The 8,141-nt window shown below is 29.6% G+C and overlaps 1 pseudogene; it reads right to left on the minus strand.

The window, feature by feature from the left end:
- The window catches only part of LOC117168049, a 118,412-nt pseudogene that overhangs the window by 24,197 nt on the left and 86,074 nt on the right, over positions 1 to 8,141 (minus strand).

The following is an 8,141-nucleotide window of genomic DNA, read 5'->3' on the forward strand; positions in this document are numbered from 1 at the left end:
GGAAGGTACGGGGAAATTATGGGAGGGGGCGTAAGGGAAATAGTGAAAATGAGGCCAGGGAAAGTAGGGGAAATTATGAGAGGTGTAGCGGGGGGAATGATGAGAGAGGAAGTAGGGGTAATAAGAGGAGGGAAAGTGCAGGGAAATCGCAGTAGTAGGGGAAATCAGGGGTAATAGCGGAGAGGGGAAGTGAGAGGAAATAATAAATGAGGCTGAGGCAGCCAGGTCAAGGGGGAATATGATGATATAAAGCCCTTTCCCGTAAACTTATTTTTAATTCAATGAAATAACTTACCACCATTCGTCCTCTGTCCATTACTAAAACTTTATCACTGTCCATAATAGTACTTAATCGATGAGCAACCGTAAGTACCGTGCAAGAAGCGAATTTGGTTATGATAGTTTTTTGGATCAAAGCATCCGTTTGCGGATCTACATTAGCAGTGGCTTCGTCCAACATCAAAATGCGATTATTTCTCAAAATCGCTCTAGCTAAACAAATCAACTGACGTTGGCCAACACTAAAGTTACTTCCTCTATCGGATACTCGACTGTTCAGACCATGTCCGGCTGAAATTGCTTCTTTCAGTTCCACCTGTTCGTAAATTTAGAATTATTAGAAAAACTAATTAAGCATTATATAGCGTAGTGTTCTGAAGAGTTTAAATGCTCGAAAAAATCCTCACGTGCATGAGAGTATGCTCGAGAATATAATCGACCTTTATGTGCTTTGAGAATTTAATGAGGATTTATAAGCGTTTTGAATTAGGATTTAAAAATCGTATTTTCTATCTTCATTGACAACAATTGTATTATTTAAATTTCGCGGGAAAAAGTATTGCTTCAAATTGGAAAGGGCTCTTAATCCCGACAACAACGAATTGCTTTGGACCAATTGCATTTTTGTCCAAAAATAATTAAGGTGCATTGACCGGCATTGATTCTATTCAATATTTTGTCGACAGCATTTAATGGCATTGACGCGGTTTCATACTTGGTTTATGAAAGGCATTGCATGGCATACAATTGAGCTGTTCGCCTAGTAGCATTGAATGGCATTAAATGGCACAAACTCATAGACATCAAAAGCAAGTAAATTTAATGCCTTGAAGTTTATACACATTAAAAATAATTGAAATAAAAGGAGTTTTATACAGTAAAGCGCATTCAACGTCATTTCGAAAAAATATGCAATTTTTGCGCATTTTAAGGCATTGCAATTTTTATTTTTTTAAATACCAGTCTATTCGTTTAAATTAATTACTTCTTACCGGGTATTATATCTAAAATGTGGTGCATCTTTAAACAAAAAAATGAATTTTTAACCTAATTGATAGTTGAATTTTCAATACAAAAATTTCATTTTCTACCAACAAAGACTCATTTTCAACAAAATAATTTAATTTTAAACCCAAAAATGAATTTTATATAAAAAAGATACAGTTTTTTTAAAATATATAAATATTCAACTAAAAAAGGTAAATTTTCAAACCAAAATTAGAATAATTTAAATTGTATTTAGAAAATTAAATTTCAAACAAAAGAAAAAAAAGTTTTCAGGAAAATCAATGAATTTTCAACTGAAAATAAACGAATTTTCAGTCGCAGAAATAAATTTTATATAAAAGTGATGAATTTTAAACGAATAATATGTTTGTTTCACTCCAGAATGTTTTTGTAATTATATACGTAAAAATTATGATAAACATTTGTTTAAACAATAAATGCTTTAAATTCTCTCAAATTAGGGGAGAGGAAAACTGCAGAAAACTACCTCCCAAGTTTAGCTGCTTTTTCGAAAAACGAATGCACATATTCATCTTTAGTTATTTACCAATTATTTAACTCATTTAAATATTTTTATAAACTATTATTGTTTAAAAATTGGTCATTTTAAATTAAAATATAACTAAAAAAATAAAATAAAATTACCTCGTCGAGAACCTCCCATAATAATCGATCCGTAAATTCATTAAAGGGATCTAAATTATGTCTGAGAGTTCCAGAAAAGAGAACTGGATCCTGAGGAATGATGGAAATTTTTCTTCTGAGATCCTCTAGGCAAATTCTGCCTGTGTCTATGTCATCAATTTCAATTACTCCCTCAACTTTAGCAAGACGGAAGAGAGCTGTGATTAAAGACGACTTTCCTGCTCCTGTTCTCCCAACTATACCCACCTAGAAAACCAATTTATATATTTTACCATAATCAGAGGATTTCAGAGAACGCGACCTAAAATTACCTCAAAACAGGGAAAATAGGGCGATTTTTCACGAAAATAGGGGAAAAAATGTTTCTTAACCAAAAGGTTGCATTTTCAACAGATTCCTTTGAAATTTTTTTAACAAAGATTTGAACTTTTAACCAATAGAGACGAATCTTCAAAAAAATATTTGAATTTTTAACAAAAATGCGGAATTTTCAGGCTAAAAAAATTATCAATAAAAAATATATTTGATATTTCAAGCAAAAAATATTTTTAAAAATTCAGAACAGTAGAATTCAACCAAAAAGGAATAATTTTAAACAAAGTACTTACATTTTCAAACAAATATTTGCATTTTTAGTTAAAAAATTAATTTTCTAAGAATAAAGGATTTTTTAGCCAAATAGTTTAATTTTAAGCAAATTTTTCGATTTTTCAAACAACAAAGATTTAAATTAGGAATTGAAAACAGTTGCATTCAAAAAAATAAACATAAGTTTTCAAAAATTCAAATAGATAAATTTTTAGTGAAAAAAATTATTTTTCAACAAAAGAAAAAAATAATTGTATACAAAATAATAACAGTTTCAGCCAATTAGTTGAAGATTCAACTGAAAAAGTTAAATTTTCAACCATAAATAGAATAGTTAAATTTATGTAGTTAATTTTAGATCAAGAACAGTTGAATTCAAACAACCGAGACGATTAAAAAAAATTCAAATCCATGAGCCAAGGACGAGGATTTTTTGTACAAAATAGTTGCATTTTCAAAAAAAGTAAATATTTAAATAAATAAATGGAGTAGTTAAGTTTACAGTTTAACAATTTATTTATTTACAAAAAAGTCGAGTTTTAATTTAAAACCAAAAACAGTTTAATTCAAAGAAAAAATACATTTTAAAAATATGTAATAGTTGATATGTCAAATAAAAATTGTAAGAAATTTCTAATAGAGATGTTAAACTTTCAAACCAGCTGAAACCAGTTGAATTTTTAACAAAAAAATTAAATTAGAAAAAATGTGAATTTTTAACAAAAAAATTAAATTAGAAAAAATGTGAATTTTTAACAGAATACTTTAATTTGCAATCTACAAAGATTAATTTTCACAAATGGTTGCATTTTTAAGCCCATTAAGCGAATTTCTAAGCCGATAGTTACACATTGAATAAAATTGACGACTTTTAAAGCTATATTTTCTTATGCGTTCTATTAATTCAGGTCGCATTTAACTTCAAGTATAAACGTGTGGTTTCACAGACCGCACTGCGGTTATGGTGCACCCAACTCTCCGTTTAGCCACTCGCGGTTTAATAATTCCTAGGAATGCTGGCCCATGCAGTTCCTGAGCGCGCGGGGCGAGAATTGGTTGCTACTCCTGTCTGAAAAACACCAGCAGCGTAGCGAAAAGGCGCAGTGCGCGGGTAATCACATGCGGACATTGTGCTATATTATACATTAGAATTGAAATCGGCTTAGACGGAAAAGAGGGACATGAGGGAGTCTGGGCCAGAAAATCGAAAAATTTACGATTAAAAGAAGTTTAAATACCTTTTCAGTCGGATATATCACAAGATTAAGGCCTTTCAAAACAGGTGCATCCGACTCAAAATAGCGCATGAAAGTATTGCGAAATCTGATGCATCCTTGACTTGGCCAAGTTTTAGGTGGGGTGACGAAAGATTCGACGAAGCTCTTTTTTCGTTTTTTCTTTGCCATAAGTCCTTTGTCTCTTAAATTAGGTTCTGGAGGCAACTGAGCATATTCGAAAATTCTTTCAACAGACATTAATTGATTTGCAACTTCTGCAGTCTGACGCATTCCCCATTGAATCATTCCAGTCATTGACATTACTTGCGTCATTGCTAATCCGACTTTTCCTCCATTTTCGGATGATGCTGTAAACAAATTTTTATATTCAATTATACCGTCACAATGAACATTTGCATTGTGGACGTTCCCGTTCACGTTACAAGAAAGTTACTTTTTCCGCACTGCTCAAGAACTAAACACTTTCTGTAGGCTACATATACAATTAAGTGTTTGTCCCTCTGTCCATGGATACATCGTCCTTTTTTTCAACGAAGGGAAGTAAAGGAAAATTCGGGGGTGATACAAGTAGAGAAAATGAGGGGAAATGATGGGATGGGTAGTAGTGGTACTGAGGGGAAACGAAGGGTGAAGAATAGTTGAAATCAGGGTAAATGAGTAGAGGGGAAATGGGGGAAGTGATGGGAAATGGTGGTAGGAACGTAGGGGAAATAAGGGGAGAGAAAGTAGGAAAATAAGGAGAAATAGACGAAGTATTCGAAATGAGGGAACATGGGTGGCAGGGAAAAAAGGCGAGGGGAAGTAGGTGCAATAATGGAAACGAAGCGAGGAGAAATGAGGAGAGAAATTCAAGGAGTTTAAGGCATTTAGAATATTGCAGGAATTTAGGGAATTGAGAGACATAGGACAGTTTTGAATTATTCAACAAGAGAAAAGTCACTAAACTTTGATAATATTTGAAATCATTCTGACTTTTTTATACAATAAACTAAAAACACAGAAAAATGTTTGTTTGAGTTCACATTATTGAATCAAACAAATTTTTTGTTCCATTTTTTCTTTTCACTCGTAGCCGGAGGTTCCAAAATAATAAACCACCCCTGAAGAGAGTGCCTTATTTTTATTTTTATGTGGTGCACGATACTTTGAGCTACTCCCAGACTAGGAACCCTAATCCTTGTAGTTCTGAAATTTAGTTGGGTTGTATGAACGAAATTAAACGCATTTATTTCCCTCGTCTTTTTTAAGATTTAAAAATCGAGAGGCTTTCTTCAAAAACACTTAAAAATGATTCTAAACACAACTTGTATTTGCTTCAAATTTAGAAGCAAACATTCGGATTTAATTAGTTGGCATCATTCGTAGCGCCTCTTGCGGAAAAGCGTTCAAATACAAGATCTGCAAATGGTACTATTTCTAATTGAAAGCATTCCAAATTGTACACTATAAGATTGAATTTTGAAATATAAATAAATTGAAAAATTTCGGATACAATTTTTTTTAATGGCGAATTTTTTTAGAAAGGAGTTGAAATTGTATCATTTCTAATTAAAAGAATTTAAAATTGAAGAATCTTATTTATAATTGAGGAATCTGGAATCTAAATAATTTAATATTAAAATGTCAAAAATAGGATAAGTTGAAAACTTTAAAAATGAAATATTTTCAGATTAGAATTTGGAAGATTCGCAACAACTTTCTGCTGCAGAATACCCTTTTAGTTATAAGTTTGATTTTTTAGTTGAAAATTTAAGAATTTTCTTTAAAAGACATCCAATTTCGATGCAAATTGTTTACAATTCTTATGTTGGGGTTAGCAAGTGAACTGGAATCTTCTTTGGATGAAAATTTAATTCTTTTGTTAAAGGTTTTTTTGGATAAAAATGCAACTGCTGGTTAGAGAATTTAACTATTTAGTTAAAACTTCATACCTTTTGTTTGAAAAAATCGTCTTTTTCGATTGAAAATTAAATTTTTTTCCGCAGAATTTTTTTTTTTTTGTAAAAAATTTAATTTTTGATCTTTCAGAGTCAACTGGAACATTTTTCGGACGAAAACTAAACTTGTTTTGTACTTAAAAAGTCTCCTGCTTCAAGAGAAAATTCATCTTTTTTAATGGAAAATTCAACTACTTGGGTAAAAGCTAAACTACATTGTAAAAAATTTATTTTTTGATTGAAGGCTTATGTCTGGTTGAAAATTTAACTGTTTAGTGGATTATTATAGATAATTACTTAAAGATAATTATTTCAAGAAATAATTTTAATTTGATAATTATTTTGTTGTAAATTTCAGTATTTTGTCAAAAAGCCATGTTTTATAGTAGAAAATACATTTTTATGTTTGAATTGATTTAATAAATTTGAAAATTTTAAATTTGGATGTGAAATACGGTTTTATTCCGTTTATAAAATATTTTACGGTTAAAGCATTACAAGATTAAAATGATGAAATTTTAATATTAATAATTTGAAATGAAAAATGAGTCAAGGAAAAAGCAGAGAATTTTGAAAAAGTTTCCGGTTTCTCATTTTTCCGCAAGAGGCGCTTCGAGCGAGGCAAACTTAAAGATCCTTTGTAGAGTTCTTAAATTCCCGAGAATCTAAGTTCAGGTTATATAACCGAGAATATGACAGAATTTAGGAGAATTTTAAAGAATTTAAGAGAATTTAAGAATTGATGATTTTTAACAATATTTTTATTGTTCAGAATTTTAAAACCAAGAAGACGAATTTCCAATAAAGAAAGATTTTTCACTCAAAAAATAAATACAAGTTTATCTAAATTATTCAACCTTCAAACCAGAAGATAATTGTTCTTTACAAAAATGCAATTTTAAAACAAAAAATATGACTGTTAAACAAAAAATTAATTTTTCATGAAGCTGATGCATTTTTACGCAAAAAAGGAAATTTCAACCTAAAAAATAATTTGTTCACAAAAAAAACGCGAATTATTAACTAAAAAATATCAATCTTAAAAATGGAAAAGTTCCATTTTCTCTTAAAAAATTAATTCTAACCCAAAAAAAAGAGTATTTTCCACTAAATGTTAAATTTTAAACCAAGCATAAACCTTCAATAAAAAAATTTCACAATGTAGTTTTACTTTGACCCAATTAGTTGAATTTTCAACTAAAAAAGACGAATTTTCAACCAAAGAGGACGACTTTTTAACAAAATTGTTGAATTCTTTAGCAAGTAGTTGCATTTTTATCAAAAAATATGAAATTTATCTTAAAGCAGAGGAATTTCTTATTAAAAAAAAAGTTGAGTTTTCATCCAAAAAAGATTCCAGTTAACTCAAATCACATCAAAAATGGAATTTCTGTAACAAAAAAATAAGTTTCTGCAAAAAAAAATGAATTTTCAATCCAAAAAGACGAATTTTTTCAATAAAAAAGGATGAATTTTTAACAATATAGTTCAATTCTATACCAAATTGTTGCATTTTTATCCAAAAAAGATCAATTCTGTACTAAAACAGATGAATTTGTTATAAAAAACAATTATTTTATGAGTGGAACTTTCATCCAGAAATTATTTTAGTTCATTTTTGATCACCAAAATATAAATTTTAAATAAAAAGTCAATTTTTCACGATATAGTTAAGTTTTCAAGAAAATAGTAAAATAGCTTAAGTTCTTACCTAAAATTTTCATTTTTATAAAAAAATTGAATGTCTGATAAAACAGGTAAATTTTGAAATAAAAAAGACAAACTTTCAAAAAAAGAGTTGAATTTTCAGCCGAAAAGTTAACGAAAAAATGCAATTTTTTATTAATTAAAATAAATTCTGAAACTCACAAATTCTCAGAGAAATTATTTCTCGGTTATATTCTCGGTGATATTCTCGTTATCGTTCTCAAAGTAATATAACCGGCTCAGAACTCTAATCCTTAGGCAAACTAACTAAATCCGAATTCACGCGTTCAAGTTTTCCGGGACTGGGGGTCTCCTTTTACTACTCCGTGTTTGAAACAAATAATTTGTTTAGTGGAATTTGCTTGATTTAAAGAAAAACTTGGCTTATAATATACAATGCATTTGTGTAAAATCGCTACATTCACATTCATAAAAACATTTATTTTATTCAAACAAAAAATATAATAAAAAGCAGTACAAAAAGTACCGCTATGTGTTCCAAAGTGCGAGCGTTATTCTGAAGGTCCTGATTTACTTTAAAACTTCAAATAAATTGAAAAAATGGACCCAATATCTCTAGTGTTGAACTACTTGAATTTTGCGGCTTTCGTTATAATTGAAGATTTCGGAGGTGAGAAGTCTTTTTCATTCCCAACCTCCTTTCTTTATAAAGATAATTTTTTATTCAATCATGTTTTTTTATCAATTTTAATTATCGCTGTATACTTGAAAGCAGGAA

The sequence above is a fragment of the Belonocnema kinseyi genome, chromosome 2, assembly GCF_010883055.1.
Source record: "Belonocnema kinseyi isolate 2016_QV_RU_SX_M_011 chromosome 2, B_treatae_v1, whole genome shotgun sequence".
In the NCBI taxonomy this organism is placed as follows: Eukaryota; Metazoa; Arthropoda; class Insecta; order Hymenoptera; family Cynipidae; genus Belonocnema; species Belonocnema kinseyi.